This window comes from Melospiza melodia, chromosome 2 (genome assembly GCF_035770615.1).
Source record: "Melospiza melodia melodia isolate bMelMel2 chromosome 2, bMelMel2.pri, whole genome shotgun sequence".
Classification (NCBI taxonomy): Eukaryota; Metazoa; Chordata; class Aves; order Passeriformes; family Passerellidae; genus Melospiza; species Melospiza melodia.
Window position 1 is genome coordinate 6,770,917 of NC_086195.1, and position 26,210 is coordinate 6,797,126.

The following is a 26,210-nucleotide window of genomic DNA, read 5'->3' on the forward strand; positions in this document are numbered from 1 at the left end:
GATTTTTTCTTTTTCTTGGGCCTGATGGCTTCCCAAAGCAAAAAAAGTTCAATTTTGGAGAATGTACCAGTCTTTACTATACCTTTAGTATAGTAGAGGTATAGTCAACACTGGTACATTCTTTTTAGTGCTGTGGTTTAGTTGATATGGTGATGATTGGCCAAAGGTTGGACTCTCTGATCTTGGAGGTCTTTTTCAGCCTTTTTGGTTGTGTGATATGTTGAGTTTAATGCCTATATAAGGGAATTAATATTCTTAGTTCTGGAGTATCAGCATTTGGCTGTACTTCTGTCCTTGTTCAAAGTAAGTTGGACCCTTGTTATCCCTTGCAGTTTCTCTTCAGAGGGACTGAATTAAAAACCTATATGCAAAAATAAACTGGAGAATTTTGGTTCAGGATAAAATGCTTATCGATACCATAAAATGAAAAATACAGGTTTTGAACATGGAAGATGAAATCTCCTTTCCTATAAAAATGGAGAGGTTACACCTTGGCTTGTTCCTTATCCAAATGTAGAAGGACTAAAACTGTGTTAGACTTGAACTGAGTAAGAACTTGGAGAGAATAGGTTATTCAGAATAAACAACAACTTGACCATTAGACATGAGAATGGCGTTTAAATATTAAAAGTATTTAGAAATTATGAAGCCAGGCTTGTGTAGCCTTCCAACCCAGTAATAAATGAAATCAAAGAAGAGTCTCCAAATGGAAAATCTTGGTGTGAACACAACAGAATCAGCACAAACACTGCTGCACCCTACAAGGAGTCACAGAGTGGATGGAGCAGGGAACACAAGGGTTAATCCAGGAATATTTGTCTCCTTGGGTTCCTGGGGTTGTACAATAATTCAGCTTCCCCGGGGGGTGATGAGGAGCACCCCAAGCTGGTTTCTGCTCTGAATTACCTGCTGGAGGAGCTTTTCTCTGTCCACACTGACTGACAAGGAAACAAAGCAGACTGGCCTCCCTCAGTCAAAGCTGGCCTTTGAATATACACATCCTATATGTTACTGTCAGATCTGATTTTTCTAGAGGTTTTTGTAGGTCACTTTTTTTCCCCCAGTGATACTAAGATAAAAATACATGAAAAGACAATAGCAGCTAAACCCATTTTTAAGAGTTTCATGGATTAGTGTCTGTTTCCTACTAAAGTTGAGATTGTCCCACAGAGTTTTCCATGGTTACCTATTGAGCTGAGAGCCATATTAAAACACGACACTAAAATATTCTTCTGTTTAAAAGAAAAAAAAAAAAAAAACTAAAATCAGAGATGTTTCTGAAATAAAATGAAGAATCATGCAAAAAGATTATATGGAGTTTTTGTAAATTACCAAATTAAGGCAGTAGAGTCTGTTTGAAAGAAAGGTTTAATTATTTACCTAATTATTTACCACCTAAGACACTCATCTCTCTCAAGAATGGGAGAAGAATCAGTCCTGTCATTAGCTCAGTTATTTTGATGATTCCCTTGAATGGTCTTCGGTTTTCCCATTTGTTCAACAATAGCAAAACAGACTTAGAATAATTTCTTCGTTTTAATTTTCCATAGTAGAATGTTATACTAAAGGAAAGAAGAAATATAGGAAAAATCTTGGTTTTCTCTTTATCCAGTAATTAATATAGTGAGGTAATGAAGCCGAACCAGTGGCAGTCAGACACTGAAGGAGATTTGGGTCAGCACAGATAACAGCAAGGTTTGATTGTTCTCTAAAAATAATTTGTTACCAGGCATTGTGGAACTGAACTTCACTGGTAACATAGTCAGAGGTTTGGGCTTTCATATCTATTTAAAATCATACTTTAAACTGTAGTGTGTGGCCTTAAGTGGTTAAGGGGATGCACCAGCCATAGCATATTTCCCAAGCAATTATTTATTCCAGTGTTGTCTTAGAAAGTGGACACTGCTGTGTGTTTTTGTTTTTCTTTTTAATTGAGTGGAATCAGTTATTTGGAAACTATTTCAGTTACATTTTTCTAATACAAGATCCTCTGAGAAAACAGGTTGTTGTTTATTTCAGTATTATAAAGCTTGTGCATGCATACTTTTTATTTTCCTTTTTATCATCAACTACACTTGTATTTTTCATTTTTTTGGGGGGAGGGTGTCAGGCACTGTAATTATTCTCTGTTTCCTTACAAATAGTTGATTGTACTTGTTAGTTTTTATCTGGATAGTTCTTAGTGTTCCTGATAATTGAGGTGGTTGTGCACTATATAATGCAAATAATAATAATTCTGAAGTCAAAATGAAAGTCACATGCTGCCTTTGATTCAGATTTTGGTTGTAAGAAGTCTGTGTTACTCACAAAGAAAGTTGTAAACTCTTGTGAAACCTTTGATAAGATGGAAGCCAGGGCCCAAAGCAAATCAGAAATTGCTTATCAGGTCTCTCTAGAGCCAGTGGCGAGGCACAGACGACTTCTGACATCACCTCCTACAGCCTTGGGTCCTGCTGCCTCCTGAGAATGCACAGAAATTCCAGCTCCTCTAATTTCAGACCCTGAAACCATTGCCAATTTGCTTTTTCAATTTTTAGATATGCCTTCTTTTCTAGTTTTGTTTTTCTGATTTTTGTTTCTTTGCTTCCCAGCAGTTTTACCTTTAATCAACAAATTTATGGGTGGAGTTTTTTAAAATTTTGATCTATCTTGGTGCTTCCTGACACATGTAAACATAATCTCTGTGGTTGCTTTACCCCATGCACAAACAATTTCTAATTGGAATGAATATTTAGCAGCATACCAAACACATAGACATAACAATGCTCTCCCCATTGACCCAGATTGGGTTATTTTATGAAGTTTGAAGAAGTTTTTTTGTTTGTTCAGTCAGAGCAAGCTGGGCTACCCTAAGAGGTGGTGTGTTGTGCCAGTTTGCTGGTGACAAATGCCTTGAGAGGGTTACTCAGTTTAATATATATTTCCTCACCAGCTAAACATTCATATGATCCTTTACAGAGACAGGCCAAGAACTGACCACTTCTTAAACTCTGTTTTCTCAAGTTCTTTCCCATGTGGGTATTTGCTGTTCAATTTTTCAGTCTGTAAAGGTGTAAGATTTTATTGGCCATGGTGAAGATGTTTTTGAGCAGGGGGTTCTGTTTGATGGTGGAATTTGTGGAATCTGTTTGATGGGGGTTTGTGGAATTTCAAGGAGCTGCAGCATCCAGACACAGCAGCTGCTCTGGGGCGATGTTTCCTCCTAGCCTAAGACATTCATCTCTCTCAAAGATGGGAGAAGAATCAGTCTTCATCAGTCTTCATCTTCTTCATCAACCCTGATTTTCTCAATTTTAGCTCCCAAAGAAAAGGAAGGTTGGGGGGACCTTACTGCTTTCTAGAACCCCCTGAAAGGAGATTGTAGCCCGGTGGGGTTGGTCTCTTCTCCCAGGCAGCAGTGACAAGACAAGAGGAAACGGCCTCAAATTGCACCAGGGGAGGTTTAGATTGCATATTAGGAAAAAAATGTCGTGGAAGGAGTGATCAGGCACTGGAACAGCTGCCCAGGGAAGTGGTGGGGTCACTGTCCCTGCAGGTATTTGAGACACGGGGACATGTTTGAGTGAGGAATTGGCAGTGCTGGGTTAATGGTTGTGTTTGATGGCCTTAAAGGTTTTTCCAGCCTAAACAATTCTATGATTCTGTTAATTTCTTGCAAAAATATCTTGTAAATATTTTGTTAAATAAAGTCTGTGGAAAGAAACATTTCACTCCCCCAAACCTGCTCCCCTGTAAACAGACCTAGAAATCCCAGCCTAAAATAGAATTGCTTTGTATTCCTGAGGCTGGGGAATGGAGGAGAGTGGAAGTAGTGCTTGTAATGACTTCTGAAACCTTTAAAAGGTAGCAGTCCTTCCAAGAAGTCTGCTGGAGCTCCTTTGATTCAGCAAAACCTAGAAAACTCAAAAGAATTTGGAGCCAGGTGGATTACTTATTTAAACATATTGCTGATTTATGACTGGTTCAACAATTACTTCAGGTTTTATTTCATTTTAATGATTTGAGATAGAAGAAAGTTTTGTCCCACAGAAATTTCCTTGTGTTTTATGTCTCATTAATTAATGCCTTGGAACACAGTGAGGAGGTGACAAACCTATGGATGATATAAAGCTGGGAAGATGGAAAATACTTAGGTAGTTAGAATTGAAGCATACTTACCTGTGAGGTTTTTGGGGAGGAGTGTGGTGTAAAAAATGAAGTTTTAGAAAAATATGTAGCTGTTCTAAAAAGCACAGACATTAAATAACTTAGTGAGCAGTGGCACTCAGGCCAGAATTTTATAATTAGTAGTAAGAGTTGAAATTGTTCAGTGGAAAAGAGGAATGTGTAGATTTCATGTCCATCAGGCTCTCCACATTTAATGCAGTCAGAGGTTAGGACAAAAATTTAACAAAAAGTTTAGGGAATAAAGAACCAAACAACAAGGCCAGGCAAAAGATGTAAAGGCTCAATAACTAAACAGGTATTATTAAAAAAGTCCATTTAACAAATCATTTTTTCAAATGTCTTGTTACAAGATTCCAGCTTTATATGTGAATTTTGACTGCTACCTGCTTGCTGAAGATTATTTTACAATTATTCCTCAGTTGTCATGTGTTCAAAATCTAATTTTCCACATTTGAACTGGGGAATATTTTATTCTGAAAATGTTATAGATCTTCAACCCTTACATTTGGTATTTTATGCAGAAGTGTATCGAAGATAAAAAGTTTCATCTCTTGGACCAAATGTTTCTGAAATAGCGCAGGACTTTCCTTGAGTGGCAGCTGTGTGTTTTCTTGGTTACCTGGGGAAAGAAATACTTCTGCCTCCTTGTTAAAGTTCATAGATGGTTTAGTTGCCTGCTCCAATTGTCTCAAATGCTCTTTTACTTTTGCCATCTCCACTGTTTCAGTCTGGGACCCTTATGAAGAAGTTTCTCCTCTTTTACAAGCTAATTGCAGTTACCTTTTAGTCACTTGGGTTTTCCACCAGCTCTGCTGGTAAAGACATGTGGCCACATGGCACCTTGAAGATCTTGCACATTTTTCTCTCCCGAGGCAGTCTCTTTACTGTGATTTTTTTTCTCTACATCTATTTTTTTTTTACACTGAATGTTAATCTCTCTCAAGCTGGTCTCACTGAAATGTTCTTCATTATCACCCTTTTCCTCCCACTCTGATAAATCCATTTCATGCTCCTGCTTTGTCAGGCAAGGCTTCCCCTCTTTCAGGCAGCATTGTTTTCTGCTGGAGTGTTGGCTTGAGGGCGTCAGCTTTGGCACTTTGGGACATTCCCAAAGGCTGTCCCCAGTCTGGAGGGAGCACTGACTGTGTTTCCTCCCTGGCTGTGGAGAATTATTGGGGTTTCCAGGGCAATTCTGAGTTTCCAAGTTGGGCTTTTTTTCTGAATTGCCATTCAGAGACTCCTCCAGCTGCAGCAGGGCTGTTTGATGGATCTCCCTGCCCAAGGTAGCCCAGTGCATCTGGAAAGAAAAATAAGATGAATGATTGGGAATTCCACCTTTTTGTTATGTTGCAGGGTCTGGGTTGGCTTGACCTGTGTACACCTGATACAAAATGTACCCTTCAGTGCTTGAGTTGTGTTTCCACTTGGAAAGTGCAGAATCCAAACAGCTTAGCTGGAATTTTCTCAGGGTGCCTCTCATTTATTTGAGCTGCAAATAATTGGTGGCTGGTATCATTTGCTACATAATACAGTCATTAATTTTCATCACAGCTCTGTGGAACTTGTCCTGTTCTGCCATGTAGAAATCTGTGCTTTTTATCTTGCCTGGATTGTGGAGATTTTTTTTGAAGCTGATACATGGTTAAAATATTACGTGGTGCTTTTACAAAGTTGTCACTAATGAATTAATTACAACTCAAGAAATTCAGTTCTTGTAGTACGTCTCTATTTCTGTTCTTGTTCTGGAAAAAATGAGACTTCCATGGAGACAAAGCTGGCTTTGAGATCTTGGGGGCCTTACTCCTCATCCCTTTGAGTGGTTCCAGACTCAAAAGTATTAAATCAAAAAGTTAATTTAAAGTATTAGTTAAAAGTTTAATTTAATTAATTAAAAGTTAATTTAAAGTAAGTTAGTTTAAAGTATTAAATCAAAAGTTAATGTTTGCCACTGAGGATATCCATGATGCTTCACTGTGCATGGATTTTGGGACCTTTAGGAGTAAATGGCATCTCTGGTCTCAGGCAGCTTTTTGTAGAATAAGACACTAGACAACAGACAAAGCCTTTGCTGTGAATTCTTTTGCTCTCTTAATTCATTGTTTTCTCTTGCTTATCATATTCACTGTCTAATCTCATTCAGAAAGATTCCCTCAAATGCATAATTTGTGTATTTTAAAGCTAATTTCCAAACTCAAATTTGTAATATTTACTTGTCCCTCATGTAACTCAAGTTGAAACCCATTGATAAAACCTGAATGATAGATTAACTTAATTGCAGTTCTCAGTTTTTAATGTGAGTGGGTTTAATATTTGCCCCTCTTGACCTTGCATTTCCTTTACATATTTTTTTGCTGCCACATTTCTACATGTATTTTCATTTTCTTTCTTTTTTTTTTTTTTTATATTTTCATTTTCTACACCTACTGGGAGGGGATTGAGGATGACAAAAGGATGTGAAGATGTGCAAAGAACCATGATCCTGAGAGACATAGAATTAAATGGTTTATTTGATGTTAATAACTTGCTTAATGCTATGCCTAGGAGAGGAGAATGTGGGGAATTCCTTTAAAAAGTGGCACAAAAGCAGGAAAGAAAGTTAGCAGACAGTGATTAATTGCTTTATTGCAAAAGGGGAGCTTTTGGTATCTCCTCTTGGTCTGAAATGAGTTGCTGTATGTTGAGAAGGTGGAGACTGGCAGAAGACTTTCCTGTCTTACTAAGTTGTGACATCAGGAAATAACTAAATTTACCACGGGGAGTTTACCTAACTAACCACAGCTTTTTACTGATATGTTAACTTTGTCCTCACATACAAATTTTGAAATAAAAATGCCAGTACTTGGGGTGTCACTGATGGGAAGTAAAAGGCAATATTTTGGTCATGATTGGTAGGAGGCGAGACTGACATTTGCATGAATTTTCCCCAATTAGAGAATGAACAGAAAATATTTCATAGAAATTCAATTATTTCTTTAAAATTCTGTCAAGCTGACTTGGCATTTGTAAATGCTTGTGCTTTCCCCACTCATAATGCTTACTGTCTGAAAGTAGTTTTATTTAAATGAGAAACACATTATTTGTTTAAAACATTAAAAATCTTCTTTAGATTTCAGTCTTCAGCTTTAGTACAGCCCTCAGAATTTTGTTTCCAATGCAAGAAAGATCCTCATGCTGTCTTTTAAAACATCCTGCATGCCAAAGGACACAGAAATATATTCTACAGTGATTCTGCTGCGTTCAGTATCTTGCAAAAACTGCAGGGGATGACAGAGAATCCATCACTTAGCCTGGTACTCTGTTCAAGCAAATTATCCTCACTGATAATTTACACAGACTTAAACCCTCCAGTCTCACTTGAAGACACTTTGGTTTCATCCCTTAAATCACCTGGGGCTTCTTCTATTTCTTCCCCACTTTTATTTAGCACCTCCTGCGTACATTTCCGACGTCTGTGCATGCTGGAATTGATCTCGCCATGCAGAGAAAGAGCAAGATTGGTGAGCTGGTGTCTGAGGGCTGCCCTAATCCTTCTCTTCCACAGCACTGCCTGCCAGGCACGTGTTGGGTGATTGGTCCAGTGATCCTGCATCAGTCCAGCCTGTGGTCCCACGTTTGAGACAGGCACCAGCTTTGTGTGCTCTCAGAGCAGTATGGCCATGAATTAGCATTATTTGCCTTTATTGCGTGTGATTGGTGTCTGCAGGTGGGATTTTGGGGAAATACCAGGCCTAACTGGAGATAAATCTGCTTTATAGGCTGTCTTAGTCTTGTAACACTACTGTAGGCCTGATTCTACTGTGTGAGTCTTAAGAGTAAAAAAAAGTCCTAAATTGTGTCTTCTGTATCTCCTTGCATTTTGTGGTTATTTGAAGATGAGTCATGTACATATATGCTGGCTTATCATTATGCTTTGCAATTAAGTCAAACTGTACTTTCCTCTTACGTAGGGAAAAACAAGAAAAATTTTACTTTTTTTTTTTTTCAGCAAACTCTAAGACCTCTTGGGAACTCCCCTGTTTCCAGCTTGCCCTTCTGCAGTGTGTTTCTGCCTTTCTGACAAGCTAGGTTTTAATTTCTTGGCAGATCTTTCTGAAACCTGTGTCTGGTAGTTTGTAGCTAAAGACAGGCAGACTAAACCAGGCTTTCCAAAGCTGCTCCTCTTGCATAAACAGTCTGGTGTGACCCTGTGACTCAGTGCCATGGATGGTGGCAGTGGCAGGCAAATGGGTCCTGGGGACTCTAAACTGTGCCATGTCCTTGTGGTGGCAGAGCTGCCTGGGAAATCTGGGAGGGGAGAAGCAAGAAGCATTTCTGTCCTGACAATGAAGTGGAATGTTGGCTTTTCCATGAACAAAGTTGGAGCTATTGATCTGTTTTGGGCAGCTGGCAAGTGAAGATCAGCACAGAGCTGTTCATCTGCCTTCACATGAGCCTTTTTGCCCATTTATGTGTTTCAGTAATGGTCAGCTTTGCCAGCCACCAGGAATTCCTGGTGTGTGGTGGTTCCTTGTAACAAGGTGAGCTACCAGGAAAAGCACTGTAGAGCTTCAGCCTGAAGACTTTTTTCAAAACATCCTCTCTATTCCTGCCCAATATAAACTAGATTTGTGCTGCTCAGCTGCTGAAATCCTTATGTGGTCTTACCCAAAGGCTTCCCCAGTGCAGACCCTGGCCATGGAAGTTCCACCCTGTTGCCTGCTGCTGTTTTCCCTCTGTTGTCACCCTCTGTACTTCTCCTCTGCACATGGGTTGTCACCACCAGCAAAATTCAGTTTTTGGGTTCCCTTCCTTATCTAAGTTGTTGCTGGGGGATAAGTGAGGCTGCTTATGAGTGGGGTGAATTATCCAGGCAGTAATTAGCCATTTCTGACCATTGACTTCCCATGCCAGGGGGCAGGGGAGGATTCAGACTGTGTTGTGTTGGGACGGTGTTCACAGGGGTTCTTGGATGAGGGAAGAGATGAGGATCTGACTCCGTGTTTCAGAAGGCTGATTTATTATTTTATGATATATATTACATTAAAACTATACAAAAAGAATAGAAGAAAAGATTTCCTCAGAAGGCTAGCTAAGAATAGAATAAGAAAGAATGATAACAAAGGCTTGTGTCTCAGACTCTCTGTCCGAGCTATTTGGGCTGTGATTGGCCATTAATTAGAAACAACCACATGATACCAATCACAGATGCACCTGTTGCATTCCACAGCAGCAGATAACCATTGTTTACATTTTGTTCCTGAGGCCTCTCAGCTTCTCAGGAGGAAAAATCCTAAGGAAAGGATTTTCCATAAAAGATGTCTGCGACATTGTGTAACATAAGTTCAGAAAGTCTGAGAAAGCATCCAAGATTTGCACTGGCTGTGTTGTTCTTGTGGAATTTGTGCTGCTGGGACGTGCAGAGCCCTCAGTGCAAATGCAGGGTGTTGTACATCTCACAGGATGTTCATGAGGCTGAGAAAGGAGGTATAACCTCGTGGTGTTTGGCATTTTTTGGGTGTGGAGCTTTGAAGGTTTGGAGTTTTTGCTCCTCAGCTGGTCCGGTTTGTGAGGTCACCACAACTGCTGGTTCTTGGAAACTGCAGAATTGAGTTATAGTGACAAAACTGTGACTCCCTTCTGTGTCCCCCTGTGACATCAAGTTGCCTACTCCAGCAAACCATTTCTTTGGGTGGGTGGGGGAATTCAGAACCCCCACACTGGCTGCATTTGGGCTTTGTTTTCACCCTTTGGAGAAAGGCAGCAGAGTGCCAAGCAAGGAATTGGTCTTGTCATTGAGAGCTGGGGAGGCACAAGGACCAGTGGCCAGCAGGGATGTTCAGGTGGGACAGCCCAGAGTGACACCAAGGAGGGCACAAGGTGACCCTGGGGACCACAGCAGCTCTGCCATGGTGTGCTGGCTCTTCCTCTTACTGTAGGGTTTATCTGTGTGCCTGCAGAAGGGCAGGTCATGGGCAAAAGAAAAGGAGAAATTACCTTTCCCAGCAGCTCAAGGATGTGTAGGTTACCCAGCTGAAGAAAAAAATTGAATTTCCAGAGGAGAGGGCGATGGAAAAGGATGATAAGACACAGTGGAATGAGTGTACATGAACAACTCCTACAGTGTTAAATTGACTTTGAAATAAAATATATGCCCTTTGAGTAAGTTTGAGTTTCTGGGACCTAAGTGTACAGCATACTAGAACTCAAAACTAAAAATGGAGGGGGAGTTGAAAGGCCCAATGTGATTGTGACTAAGGTGAGGTCCATGTAGAGAAAATGCCTCTGAAGGCAGAAAACCAGCTGCAGAGAGTTGAATGGGTTGCTTCAGGTAGTATTCACTAGAATAGACTTAAAAATAATGAACATGTTGATGTTTTTTTGGCAAAATGAAGAGCTTGTTTTGGAGCTGTTTAAATTCGTGGCGGGTGGGGGGGAATAATACTGTTGTAAACGTCATGAAAGCAGGGGAACAATGTAGATCTGAACTCTTATTCCCAATGGGTTTTTTCTTTTTTGTGTTCTCTGGTACATGCTAAAAATATTTTCAATATCTTAACATCTGCATTGTTATGAAATATGGCACGTCTTTGTTTTGTTTTCAGCTGTGTCATTCTTCCATTACATTTTGTTCCATATGCTCTCTCTTCAGTTGGGATGTGAAGTCATTTTCTTTAGACAGTTTTAGGCCTAATTGCCTTGACTCCAGAACTGCACTGTGCACCACTTGGAAGAAGTTATTCCTTTTGTTCTGGCTCAAAACAAACCCAGGCTCCATGTTGGGGAATATGGATTGTGGAAATGTCTTCTGATTGGCAGAGAGGGGCAGAAAATAGGGTGAAAAGAAGGGAGTTGTGCCTCTTTAGAGGTAGAAAAACATGAGGCTGAAGAAGGACTGGGTATACCAATGTATTTGGGATATTTCTGTGTGTTAGCACATCTTACCTCAAGTCCCATTTATTTACCATGTCCGATTTATTTGATTCAGTTGGAGGATGGGACAGATGGATAAGGCAGACCAAGTCTGCAAAGCTCCAAGCAGCAGAGGAAGATGATGGATGAAGGTGGGAAGCAGTTCTGATTCATGTGCAATAGAAGCTGCAAAGCAGGAAAGAAACAGGGCCAGACTTGCTGTGAGCACAGAAAAGGGAAATATTAAGTCAGACTGGTGATGATGGCAAGATGGAGGAAGATGAGGACCAACCATGGGGAGCTTGGATGCTGCTGCTCCCCAGAACACTGCCTGAAGCACAGGATTTCTGGGTTCTGCTTTCTCTCCTACCCTGGGGCACTGCAATGTAAGGTAGACTCTGGTTTTAGCTTCTTGCTTGACTCAAGCAACAGCCCTGGGTGTTAATGCTCTCACCCTGTCTCTCAGGTGTGCAGTTGTCAACAGGTTGACCCAAAAGAAAAAAAAAAAAAAGGACTTTACCTGATTTGATTACTTTTTTGTCTCCCCTAAATTTGAGGAAACTTTGCATGTGCACCATGAACTTTTAAAAGCTTGCTAAGGTGACAAATCCTGGCCACCAGAAGTGGGAAATGCTGAAATCAAGGTTGCGCGTGTTACTTTAATTCTGTTTTCATGAATGTGTGTGCTGTAGCAAAATCCAAATAAATGGTAAGTACTGGAGGTTTTGTTGGGTTTTTTGCTTGTTTGCTTGTTTGTTTTTCCTGGGAGAAACACACCTGTGATAAACTATGGGGTGAATCAGGGGTAGGCAGTTAATGAGATGTCTACAGATATTTCTGAGATGAATTTTTCTGCACAAAGCTGTGACAGACATTTGCCCTTGGCAATCTTCTCTTCCCAGGGGTTCCTGCCACCTGCCTCTGTGTGCAGCTCCCCTCTTACTCATGGCAGCAGCCAGAAAACCTTACTCATGGGACAGCAGCAGCCTCTGGGACTTGCTGAAAACCCCTGGAGGGAGAGGATTCCCTGCTTTGAGCCTTTGTCCAGGGGAGATGCTGGGCTCTGCAGGCTGCCTTCATTTAAAGCTTTGTAGTAGCCAACATCCCTCTAATGGTGCGTGTGCCGTACTCAGAACTTCTCATCTCTGCATTTCCTCTTGTCACAAGAGTGGGAAGGTGTGGCTGGCAAGGCACAAGGACACAGAGGGGTCTTCTGGCTAAAGAATCAGGTGGTGTGAGAGGGAGCCGAGTTCTGCAGGCTGCGTTCATTTATAGCTTTATAGTAGCCAACACCCCACTAATGGTGCGTGTGCCGTACCCAGAGAACTTCTCATCTCTGCATCTCCCCTTGTCACAAGAGTGGGAAAGTTTGGCTGGCAAGGCACAAGGACACAGAGGGGTCTCCTGGCTGAGGCATCAGGTGATGTGAGAGGAAGCTGGGCTCTGCAGGCTGCATTCCTTTATGGCTTTGAAGTAGCCAACATCCCACTAATGGTGCGTGTACCATGCTCGGAGATTCATCTCTGCATCTCCCCTTGCCACAAGAGTGGGAAGATTTGGCTGGCAAGGCACAGGGACACAGAGGAGTCTCCTGGCTAAAGAATTAGGTGAGGTGAGGGGGAGCTGGGCTCTGCAGGCTGCCTTCATTTATAGCTTTATAGTAGCCAACATCCCTCTAATAGTGCGTGTGCCGTACTTGGAGATTCTTCTCTGCATCTCCCCTTGTCACAAGAGTGGGAAGGTTTGGCTGACAAGGCACAAGGACGCAGAAGGGTCTCCTGGCTAAAGAATCAGGTGGTGTGAGAGGGAGCTGGGCTCTGGCATTGCTGCCTGCACCACAGAGCTCCTGCCTGAGGCTGTCGTTTCGTGGCCAGCTGCTCAGATCCTGGTACATGTCTTGTTTTCTGGGTTTCCAAACCAGCTCCAGGAGCCACGTGATCGTTCAAAGCCAGTTTTAGATGATTTGCTCTGAGGAATTCAATAAAAGGCACAACCACTATTAAGGGGTAATAGGGAGTGAGGCTTAACTATTGAATAGATTACGTGAGACTGGAGGAATCAGACAGCCTGAGGTCTGGAATGGTCTGGTGGCTGAATTTTCAATTCCAGGTCAAACATAACTTGCTGGGGTTCCCCTCCTTCCCCCACCAGGTTTTTATGTTCCCCAGAGTGCAGTGCACTTAAACAGAAGTGACTGGAACAAAAAAGGCAATAGATGTGTCAGTTAATCTATAGCTCTTTTCTATATTAAGTTAGTTTTAAATAGCATGAAAGGCTCAGTTTAGTGAAGCACTTAGTGAGGCATCTCACGGCATATTTGAATTGAGGCCAGCATTGATAAACTTGGATGCTGTGTGATAATATATTCTAATAGGAACTCTGCATCCACAATGTTTAATGTGTATGTCCCAAACAGGGCTGTGCTCTTCCTTCTGCCCAGATTCAGGGTTGCAGTTTAAAGCTGGTTTATTTGTGGGTTAGGTTCACATTTTTCCAGTAAGAATGGGATAAAAATGATTTTTTTTTTCTTTTGTAGTGATGGATTTATAAACAAAGGATATTCTTTAACTTCCCAAAATTCCAGTCTCACGTAATCTATTCAATACCTGCTGTCTGTCACAGACCTCACTCCTGCTTTGATTCCTTTAACATTTCTTTACTTTTCTGGTGGATATTGGACCATTTGATGTCCCTGTATGAGATACAGTCGCAGAAGGTTTTCTGAAAGATGGTTCTGAGGCTTTAGGATATTGGAAGGGAAAAAACCCAAACATTCTTTAAGTAGACGAGCATTAAAACAATGCTTATTCTTAATTTATGGAGAAATATGTAAATTGTGTCTGGAAGGTCACTGTAATGAGACCTTTACAATTTAAAAAAAGACACTATTTGCTAGGTAAAAAACCCAAACAAAACCACAAAAACACTAAGGCTAAGACTTTCACAGCTTCCAGAAGGTAGAAATTTGGACAGTTATCCTCTTAAAGGAAGGGATAAATATGAAAAGTTTCCAAAACACATGAAGTAAGAACAAGAAAAGTAAACTTCTTGCAAGGGAATAAGGAATGCAATCAAGGACCTGTCTATAAAAGAGGCACAAGATGTACCTAAAACATTAAGCAGATTTTTGAAGTCTTGTTAAAAGTCATGTCAACCTGAACCATTATAAACAGAAATTAAATTAAAAGACACGTTGTTTTAGCCTGACAATTCATTGAAAAAATATTGACTTCATTTTGCATTTAATTTCTGAAAAAGTCTTCAGAGTTGTTTCCTGTGACTCTGGGCAAGAGCGCCTTGGCAAAATATTATTTTAAATGTTGTAAGTCCTTCATTAGTTTATAGGAAATAATAATAATTTTTTTAAAGTACATTTTCTTTAGCATTGTGGATTGAATTATAATTTCAAATTTAAAATAATTCTCAGTGATTCCTTTTCCTTTAGATCTCTCTTTAAGTCAAATCAAGAGTCAGAAAATGCCAGAGTTTCCTAAGTGGGGATGCTGCCTTCTAGAAAATAGCATCTTTTAAATAATAGAAAATTTAACCAAAGTGTTTACATCCAAAGCAAAATAGCTGTTATGTGCAAGGATGTGAATATTTGATTATTTTACAGTAAAATGTAATTGCATTTGTTGTTAAGAGACTGGTGAAGTGGATGCATTCAGACAAGCTGTGATTGGAGAGAATGGCATTTCCCATTGTGCCCTCATAAAACCAAACGAAGCAAATAATGTTTAGTTTCATGATGCATTTGATCAACGTGTTAAAATAACATAATTTGAATTAGAATTTAATAAAACTATTACCACCTTCATTTATGGAAAAAGAAAATGTCTTTTATTTTTTTTCTTATTTGTGATTATCAATTGAAAGATTCTGTCTGGAAATTCTCCTACAAATTGAGCATAACAGCTGATAAAATATAAAGTACTGTTTTAGTGTACAGTGATAGGGCACTTTGCTAGTTTTAAGTCTTAATTTTGAAGTGCTCTGGTGACACAATTACTCCTATTTTCTGTATTTATACTTATCTTTCAGTGAACACAGCTAAATCATAGGAACCCCTAATTTCAAATTTCCTCCTTTTTCTTTAAAAAGAAAACCTTAGTAAATTTAATGTAAGTTACTCATAAATATGTGTCTCTGCTAGGCAAAATAGCAAAATATAACTTTTTGTCCTTCTCTTTAGATTTTATTGGAAAGCTATGACATACCTTTGTTTCCATTTAATTTCTATATCTGGGCTCTTGTTCTCTTTCTGCATGCATAAAAGTCTAACTCAAATTTACAAAAAGACAAAAACCCACAGGCAAGAGTGATGTAAAGATTTAAATTTTTTTCATCAGGAATGTGTTTCTATATTCCTACTTTGGCCCATCTGGTTAGTGTGTATTTTTCTGGTGTGCAGCCCCAGCTGGGTCATGGTTGTAGAGAAATTTTCTGTGTATGGGTATCTGGTGCATCCATAAATTAGAATATAAACAAGACTGTGCTTTAACCCAGCAACATTTAAAACAGTAGGGTAATTTTTTGTTTTTCCTCTCCTTCCTGGAATAATTGTTTTATAATTTTTTTTTTCACTCTAGTTTTCTTCTGTAGCATTTTAGACTCTAAAAAAAAAACCCCAAACCAACCTAGCTAGCTGATGCTGCCTTAGTGAGTTTCTTTTTTTATTTCTATTTTTTGTTAGCTCTCACAAATATGTTTGGTAATTTGAATTTTTGTTTGATATATGTCTATCAAACAAAAATTCAAATTGTTTGATATATGTATATTTTTGTTTGATATATATATATATATAAATAATACCCCTTCTGTTTTATTTATGTTTGTATATATACATAAAAGTATTGGAGGGGGTTGTATATACATTAAAAATATGGGCTGTACACATACATAAATAAAAATATATGGGGATATGTGCATATATATATATATACACACATGTATTTAATACATATCCAACTTCCTTTGGTTGTTTCTATCATTGTGACTGAGACAAATGGGGTTTTTTTGTTTCAAAGGAAGAAAATCACCTTTCTCAGCAGGTGATTTGCAAATGAAGTTGTCCTGCACATCTAGTTCCACTTCTGGAACTCCCCCTCCGGAGAGCACATGAAGGGAATATCCCTGGGTGATTCATAGGAAAGAATTACGAGTGGGGGTAAGAATTTGACAGAGAATTTAATGACAAAAGCCCTGTTGACTCCAGTGGGATGAGAGGAGTCACAGTAAAACACCAGTGGTTTAAATCACTTTGTTTGTTGTTCCCAAATATAATTTGTGTTGCTTCACCACAGTTCACTGACTCTACCTTACTATGCAGCTTGTGAAAACTAACTCAACTAGTAGCAAAATTCAGCTAAATCTCAGAATTTACTAGTGCTTTTGTTATCCTTATTGGGCAGCAACTTAAAATACTATTAAAAAGTTGTTGAACAAAATCAGACTTGGTCAGTTTTAAATGGGGAGAGGGGTTTAACACTTTTTTCTCTCTTGTGCTTTTACTTCTGTAGAGGAAAGAAATAATTTCTCTTTAGTTCAGCTCCACAGGGGAGATCAAGAAGTACATTGATAGTCTGCTAAGACTTGAGAACCTTAACGGCATTAAATGATGAGCAGTGAAATAATATAAGGAATCTGTTAAACATTGATGCACGTGGCTGAGATCTGCCCTCTGTTCTGTGGTTTCTGAGTGTTTAGATGTTGGATTCAAAGTATTTATGTCTCATAAATAGTGGTGATGCCTTTGTGAACCTGGTGGTACACCTGGTGAATTCAATGAAAAATGGGGCAGGTTTGAGGCAGGACCCTAAAGTTTTATTGCAAGTTTGGTGAATTACAGCGAGATACCACAGCCTTCTGCTCTGCAGAAAGTGATAGAACTAGAAGACAGCATCTAGAATATCAAAATCTCACATTTGTGGCACTAGAAATACCATACAAAGTAGAGATACAATTTTAAAGATTCACTTTATGTAGAAGATAGGTGCTGATCTTGTTTTGAAAACATGAAGCTGCATATTTGGTGGTTCAGAGATCCACCAATTTTGCTAAGAGCTGCCAAGAAGAAGTTGACAGCCTGGACCAAGGGTTGCTGTGGTTGCTATGTGCAAAAAGCCCAGAACAAACCAGCGGGAAATAATACCAGGGTGGGAAAGTATTGCTATGGTTACAGAGTCTTTTCTTTAAAGGAGAGGTGGATAACACAGCAAGAATCACTGAAACTTAGGTAATAATGTATTATACAAAGGGAAAACGACTGAAAGATAATAACTGTCTTCTGCTCTTAATGGCATTTTGTTAGTTTCCAGCAAAGAGGGATTTAATTAAAGGAGGAATAATTTGTGAAAGCTTTGTTAGAAAAGTATCCTTAGCTTTTATTTTTTAGAAGTGGAATGCCAGCACAATACCTTGCATATTTTGGCTCGGTGTCTTTGTTTTTTAAAACAAAAAAGATTATTATTTTTTTTGTCAGGGAGATTAAGAGTTCTTTTAAAAACAATAAAAGTGTAATTATACACAAATAATTTGGTTCATATAAACTTTCAAAATAGGCTTTCAGAACATTAAAAACTATAAAAGAACTGAGTTTTGGAAGAGATATATGCGATATAAAGTGACTCCAAAATGCAATAAAAATTATAATAAGTTATAATTTTTATAACTGCTTTAAGTGGTGCTGTAAATCTGAACTAAAAAATTCATCTGGGAAGCATCCAGATTTCATTTGTCCTGCAGGATTTGATTGTGATGGCCCCCGTGGGTTTGAGGCTGACAATCAGAGCTGTGTCTGATGGTGTGAGCCATGCCCACCTCATGCTGCCCTGCTGGGAAAGGTGGGGCTGGGCCCTGGGGTGGGCTGGGCTGGGTTCCAGGTGGCACCAGAGCCACTCTCTCACTCCCCTCCTCAGCTGGATGGGAGAAATTCTAAAGGAAGGCTCATGAGTTGAGAACAGGGAGGAATCACTCACCAGTGACTTCATGAGAACCTGGTGGGAAGGACAGCACAGATCTGTGCTCCAGGACCAGGAAAAGGGAAAATGTGAGAAGTAGGCTTTCTGCTTTTTGGGGTTTGTTTTGTTGTTTCTGTGGCTGCTGTGCTGGGTTTGTCCTTCACTCTGACATCCATGCCTTGCAATGCTGCCTTGTCCAGCTGCTCCTCGAGGCCACCGCTGCCCTTCACTGGGGTGTGCTTGGTGGAACCAGCTGCAGCTCCTGAGCTCCGTGACTGTGCTGAAGGTCTGCACCCCACCACGGACCATGTGCCAGCCTAATTCCTTGTCCAGGGACACGGAGGAGAATTTATTGTGCTGGGGAGGAAAGGATGGCAAGAGAATAAATGGACAATTTGTCTGTGCTCTCCTTCAGAGCATGGCTCCACCACAGCACATCAATTGTTCATCACATCTCTGCCTTGGGCACAATTTGTTGGAGTTGAGGAGGAGGAATTAAATTGTCAGCTGAAATATGTTCAGCTGTTTGTGGCTGTTTTCTGTTGCTTTAGTGCCATTTTGCCTGTACTGTGGGTAGGGATTTGAGACTTGGGGGTGAGGCAGCATCCTTTTATTTTGCTCTTGATAAGTGTAATTAAACATGGAAATAACCTGCTGTACATAGCAGTGCAGACCCTGGATATTGAAACTGAGATCAAAGACCCTCCTCAAGTTAGTTTTGTAGCTTTTCCAGCAAATTCCTGGGTTTTTTGCAGTGGACATATAAGACAGATTGTGGATTAGAGCGGGGAAGGAATGGTCCTGATGGGCACTGATTGTACCAGGGCTGGACTTGTTCTGTATAAAAACACTGAGACAAGGGTCCTGAGGAGTCCAGAACAGAGATCTGAGATGAAGGAGAAGCAAGGATAATTAGGTCAACTGGTGTGGTGAGGAATGGCTATTTTATCAGGAAAACAGGGAATTTAAGAGAGAAGTCTTAAGAGACAAAGGAGAACTGGACTATATGCTGGAACAAAATGAGGAGCTGGGGGCAGTGGGAAAGCAGGATAATGATGAGGGCCAGTGCTTGGAAGCTTAAGAGTGGATGAAGAACAAGTCCTGGAAGGAAAAAAATGGAGAGTAGAGAAGCAGAAAATGTCAAGGCTGAGGAAATGGGTCAAAAGCTGTGTGTGACTCAGGTGCTCTGCTCCTTGCAGGGAAGAGCCAAAGATTTCTGAGCAGAGCCTCCTTTTCTTTTCCTGCATGTCTTGTGTAGCTGACCCACTGTAAAACGATGGCTTGCATGGATGAGAGCATCTCACTGCTGTAATTATTCCCTCCATTAGTACAAATGACAGAGACAAATGTAGTGTGGATTCAGCTGTTCCACACTGGGCCATTTCCCTGTGAGCATTTGTTCTACATTTTTCCCCTTGGGTTTTAAAAAATATACTGAATAAAAAACACATTGCATAATAAGATAGTAAAATAAGCAGGTAGGTGCTAAATATTGGAAAAGTTGGAATCAATTTTTTCCTGTGCTTCCTTAGCTCACTGTAGTTCTGATTATTTAGCCATGCTAGAGGGTCTAATTACATGTTCACATGATATTTATTCCACAGGACTTCCTTCTTGCACTCACTAGCTCAGGTGCATTTGCATGGGGATACATTGAAATTTGACAGCTGTGGGTACTGAAAGGTGTGTTGTGAAGGAGAGAAGTTTGCAAAGCAAGAACAACTCCCTCAAGGACAGCTGAGGGCTGCCCAGGGACCCTCCCAAGGTCTGTGGGACAGTCCAGTCCCCCACCACTGCTGGAAAGCTGTGCTCCTCTCTCTTCTATCCCATTTTCAGAACTTGGTGGTTGGCATTGCTGAACAGCCTCCTGTCCTTCAGAGAGGTCGGTGACAGCTGTATTTTGAAGGTCTCTGGCTCCTGGTTGGAGACACCTTACTCAGACATGGTTGCCCCAGCCCAGGTCTATGGGAGGGTCTATTGCTGTGGGCATGGCTGGGGTGGTTTGGAAGCAGCTGAACCATTTCAGTATTTATTTATACACACTATAAATAAATATATTATTATTATATATATAATATATTCATATATAAATATATAAAAATATAACTAAATATATATGAATATATATATATATGTAAAAAATAGGGTCGCTAGGTCTGTGGGAGGGTCTTGCTGTGGGCATGGCTGCAGTGGTTTGGAAGCAGCTGAACCATTTCAGTATTTATTTTATATACAGTATAAATAATTATATTTATATTATATAGAAATATATAATATATATTTATAATATATATAAAAAATATATATAAAATTTTATATATATATATATGTGTGTGTGTAAAAAATAGGGTCCCCAGGTCTGTGGGAGGGTCTTGCTGTGGGCATGGCTGGGATGCTTTGGAAGCAGCTGAGCCATTTCAGTATTTATTTATACACAATATAAATAACTATATTTATATTTTATATAATATGTAATATATAAAAAAAAAAAATATATATATATATATGTAAAAAATAGGGTCCCCAAGTCTGTGGGCATGGCTGGGGGGGTTTAGAAGCAGTTGAACCATTTTAGTGTTTATTTATACCCACTATAAATAAATATATTTATATTTTATATTATATATAAAATATACATATAAAAATATATTTTTATAATAAATATATATTATATGTTTTATATAACTGTAAAATAAATATATATTATATATTATATATTATATTATATATAATAATATATAATATATATAATGTATATTATATTATATTATATATATTATATTATATTATGTTATATTATATATATTATATATATTATATAATATGTATTATATAATATATATTATATTATATATATATTATATATTATGTAATAATATTGTTTATTATTATATATTTCAGAACCAGCTCTCAGCTTGTTGTAGGCAGCTGGCACCATTTCTCATTTTCTTTGCTACTACTTAAGTTGGATGACCACAGTCATCCAAGCCTTGCTCTCTTTACACCTCAATTCCCCAGGTGTGCCATTAAAATAGTTCTTCTCCCCTTTTATCATAGGTGGGTGGTGCTTACAAATGTTATGAGACTCCTTTTCCCAGTATCCATATGGTGGTGATAAACCCAGGAAGAAATTTGGAGTCTCAAAGCTGGAGTTGAATAGGAGATGGCAGGAAAGCCTGTGGCCATCTGCTGAATGGCAGAGTAAACTGGAATATCCCTTTGCTTGTTGAGCAAACAGCCAATGATCTTGTGCACTGACTGGGATTGACCTGTGCAAAAATAAAAAAAAATATTAGAAAAAAAAAAAAAAAAAAAAAGAAGGAAATCTAGGTTTTGAATAATACCTGAGGATTTTTATTGTGGTCTGTGCAAACACAAAGCAAGATGGGTTTGCAGGTGCTCAAGGGTCCTTCAGTCTGGCCCCATCTGCCTTTTGTGTCCTCAACTTCACTCAAACGTTTCAGGTACCTTTTTGTGCATCATACATTGTTAGAAGCACTAATGCTTTACAGACCTGTGTGCCTTTTTACCTCCTTAATGATTCTGTGAAAGCATTAAGGAACTGGGAATGGTAACTCAGCAATAAAGTTTTCCTAAGATAAGTAGTTAAGAAAAGTTGTAAAAAGCTGGTCCCTTGCAATCCCACATGTGCGACATCTGGCTCACAAAAACAGATTCAGAAAGTCATTGAGATAATTTCTTCCAAAATCATGGCTTTCAGTCCTATTGTTTAGGTGCAATGGACATTATATTTAAGGACTTGCTTAAGCAAATTTAACATTCTTTAGGACTTGAAAAGTCCTCTTCTTTCTCTCTGTCCTGTTCTTCCTCTCCACTCTTCCTTGAAATCTGACATTCATTCAGTTTGCCAAGGTCCTCTCCTTTCTTTTGTTTTCCCATGGTTCTCAAATTAAATAAGACTTGATTTAAATAATGACATGCTATAGAAAAGAAATAGGCTTCTAGCCATAAAAACTGTGAATAAGCTATTTGAATTTTAATTAATACCTCACATTTGTACAGGATACATTTTTTTTAATAAGCTGTTGAAATCTTTTTAACCAGAACAAGATAATGACAGTTTCTCAAAGCCCAGAGAACTTCAACTCTCATTTCTTCTCTATTTAAAATTATTAAAAAACCTAAAACGAATCTTTTTGATATAATGTAACATACTTAATTTTTGATAAGTGAAAGCAAGCGCAGTTCTTGTTGATGAATGTCACTGCTTATTAATTATAGCAATGATTGTTTATAAAACAGTTTGGTAGAGCAGAACAGAGAGCAGGGTGCTGATCACTGATCATCAGCCTTGTTTATGCTGATAAGTTTTTGATGTCCTGAATAATCCCAGTGAGATAGAACTGGAAATAACAATGAATGGGAGGCCCTGAAATCTTCCCCCTTCTTTTTTACTGGGAATCACTGCAGGACTCTTCATTTTGGGTGCAATCATTGCTTGAGATGATGTAACAAGATACAAATATGCTGAAAAACACTGAGCAGATGTTTCTATAGACACATGGAATAAATATTCTTCCTGGTTTTGTATACATGGGACAAAAATTCACTTGTACAGGAACAGTCCGGGTATGAGGGAGCTGTTCCAGCCCTCCTGTTTGAGATTATTCACAGCATGTCACTGTAGCCATTGAGCCCCAAAAGGAGGCTTTAAGGGTGTCCATTCACAGCAAAATCCCAAAATTAATGTTGTGTATCAAAAAAAAGGTGTCAGCACCAAAGCCTGAAGCTGCATCACCTGAAAATACGGCAGTAGAAATGAGAGTAATTATTGGTGCTGTGTTCCTTGATTGGCTTTATTGGCCTCTCTGAGGAAGCTGAATAAATATCAATACACTTCTGAATAAATATCAATATACTCAAACTGCTGCTGGTCCCTGAGGAGCCAGTTGAGAGCTACAACATCCCTGCACCTTTCTGGGCCAAGTGACTGAGTTCATGCTTTTCTTAGAAATGTTGATCTGGAGAAGCTTTTAAATGTTTTCAGAAGTGTATTAATAGCAAAGAAGAAATATTTGAAGATACCTTTCCTCTTCTTTTTTTTTTCCCCTTAATTAGAAAGATCATGGCTCTGTAAATATTTCAGAGTATAAAGAAGGATTTGAAAATATGGAAGTCACTGGAAAAGATGTGAGGAAAATCCAGCGTCATTATTTTTGTGGGACAGAGTGTATGAAGTTTCATTGGGAATATGAGGTACAGGGGTCTGTTCTGTTTTGGCTGATTTTTTTTTTTGATTTTTTTTGGTGCTGCCAATATCTGAGGGGCTCTCAGTGAACTCTGTGCTGTAACAAAAATCACTTTCCCTCCTATTCTGGAAACAAACCAGTTTGTTTCCCTTTTTATGCTGTGGTGAGGTGGCCTAGATTTTCCTCTGTGTCTTGTTGAATTACAAATAGTTTCTGATTTATGGCTGAGCATAATTGCTCTTACTTTGGGACAGGCAATGTATACGTTTATGTGATAAAGAGATTTAGGGTCTTGGACACACAGCTTGCCCAAAGGATTCAATATGAGCACGAAAAGGAGTCACAGTGTAATTTGGGGTGCTTAGGGTGGGTTTTGGTGCCTGCACATCATTGTGCAGTGCTCTTTGGGGTGCTGCAGGGTGTCCCAGGCCCTTGGATGGGGTGAGCAGCCCTGGGGCAGATCCTGAGCCCTCTGGAGTTTGGAGAATTGGCTGCAGGGGGTCAGGGGAGAGAAAACTGGACTGGAAGAGATTAATCACACCTGTGGAATCTGGAGAGAATTTGTGGTTGCTGTATTTGTGTCAGAGGAGCTGTTTGTTTGGTAGCTACCACTTTGGCAGTAGATTTTCTGATAAGAAGACCCAAAAGAAAACACTTTCTGCTGTCCTTCCTATGACAGTTTGACATTTCAGAGACTGCAGTGGGACTCTACCAGTTCATCAAACTCAGAGAGCTTTTGCTGCTTCAGTTCTGTTGAAAAACGCCGTGAGAGCATCCTGCAAACAAATACCTGAGTGACTTTACTACTATTAATTATGGAAATGTTTTACATATATTTCCTTCCTAAGTTCTCTGTTCTAAGCCCACTCTCTCAAAATGCTGCAAAACTGTGAAAGAGGCAGAAAATGTCAAGGTAACAGAAATGAACCGTCACTAAAATCTTACCTTTTTCACTCCAGGGAATACCTGGTATTTGAGAGAGAGAGGAAGAGAATGGTGAGGCTGAGGGATTCCTTGGCAGGGAGGCTATGGAAGGAAAAGAAAATCTGTTTCAGGAAGCCCAGCCTGTATCTGAAAGTAAGAAATAATGGTGTGTGATGGTGTTCATAGGGGTCTTAGGATGAGGGAAGAGATGAGGATCTGACTCCATGTTTCAGAAGGCTTGATTTATTATTTTATGATATATATTACATTAAAACTATACTAAAAGAATAGAAGAAAGGATTTCATCCGAAGGCTAGCTAAGAATAGAATAGGAAGGAATGATAACAAAGGTTTGTGTCTCAGAGAGTCTGAGCCAGCTGACTGTGATTGGCCATTAATTAGAAACAACCACATGAGACCAATCCCAGATGCACCTGTTGCATTCCACAGCAGCAGATAATCATTGTTTACATTTTGTTCCTGAGGCCTGTCAGCTTCTCAGGAGGAAAAGGATTTTTCATAAAAGATGTCTGTGACAGTGGTGTTAATGAAAGCAGTGTGCACCTTAGTCCAAGTTTCATAACTTTTCCTCTCCCCAAAGCCCTGCACACCTGGAGGATCTCAGAGGCAAGCACCAAGTCCTGCCCTGGGGAGGGACAGTCCAGGACCAGCCAGGGGTGCCCAGCTGGGAAGGAGCTCTCCAGAAAAGGCCCAGGGGCTGGTGGATACCAAGCTGGGCAGAAACCAGCAGTGTGCCCCTCTGAAATGGACTGATTGCATCCTAGGCTGTGTGAGGAGGAGGGCTGCCCAAAGAAGTTTATTAAGGGAATCCCTGGGTGATCCTGAGGTGATCCTTCCTCTCTGCTCACCCCTGATGATCTGCCATGCTGGGTTCTGTTTTGGATTCCCCAGTAAAAGAGAGATGGAACTACTTGGATGGAGGAAGTTTTGTGTGCCTTCGAGTGAAGGGTCTGGAGCAAAGGCTGAGCAAGCTGGGGCTGTTGAGCCCGGAGAAAAGAAGGCTTTGAGGGAGGAGCACAAATGTGCTCAAATACCTGAAGGGATCTTGCAAAGCAGACAGAGCCAGGCTCTTCTCAGCATTGCACAGGGACAGGAACAGAGGCAGTGGCCCCAAACCGAGGCACGGGAGGCTGCATCTGGATGTTGGGAATCACTTTTACATTGTGAGGGAGCAGAGGTTGCCCAGAGAGGCTGCAGAGTCTCTGTCCTTGGAGGTGTTCAAAAGCTCTCTGAAGGTGGCCCTGGGCAATGGGCTGCAGGTGCCCCTGTTTGAGCACAGGGGCTGGACCAGATGGCCTCCAGGGGTTTTTCCTAACCTAAACTATTTTGTGATCTTGGAGATGTGCTGACATGCCTCCTTCGAGGTATTTCTTACAATAAAGAAGGTGGAAAATACCTTCACTACTCTTGCATCCGCATCTGTTTATTTAGCCCTCAAAATGTTCTCTATTTAGCCCTCTAAATGTCCTTTATTTTTTGATTTACAAAATTAATTTATATTCACATCTAAAATCTGGTTTTTAGTTTAGAAGGCTGAGATAATAAGTTCTGCTCCTCTGTAGCACTGAAAGGTCTGTGAGTAGCTCACTGCACAGTCTACACAACTCTGCTGGTACAAGTAAACAGCAGTGTGGTAAACACCACTGCTCTGTGGAACATAAATTCACTCACTGGAGGTAAAACAAATATCAAAACTCTCTAAACATATCTAAGCTCCTAGCTATAAATTTGTATACATTATCTGACCACACTTTTGGCATACTGAGATCAGATGGGTTATTCTTGGATAGCTGAACACTTCCTTCACCTTTGATTTCTTGTTATTTTTTCTTTTGCACTTGATTGTCACCTTATCATTGCACTGATAGATATAATTCCATTCATTCTTGCTTGCAGCCATAATGTAGATTGGAGACATTTGTGCATACTGAACATTTTACCAATCTGATTGTTACTACTCCACAAGTCTCTCCTGCCTCTTCCCATCCCCTCTCCCTCTTGTCCAAGTAGCAAAATGCTGATTAAGTTCCTTTCACTTGGA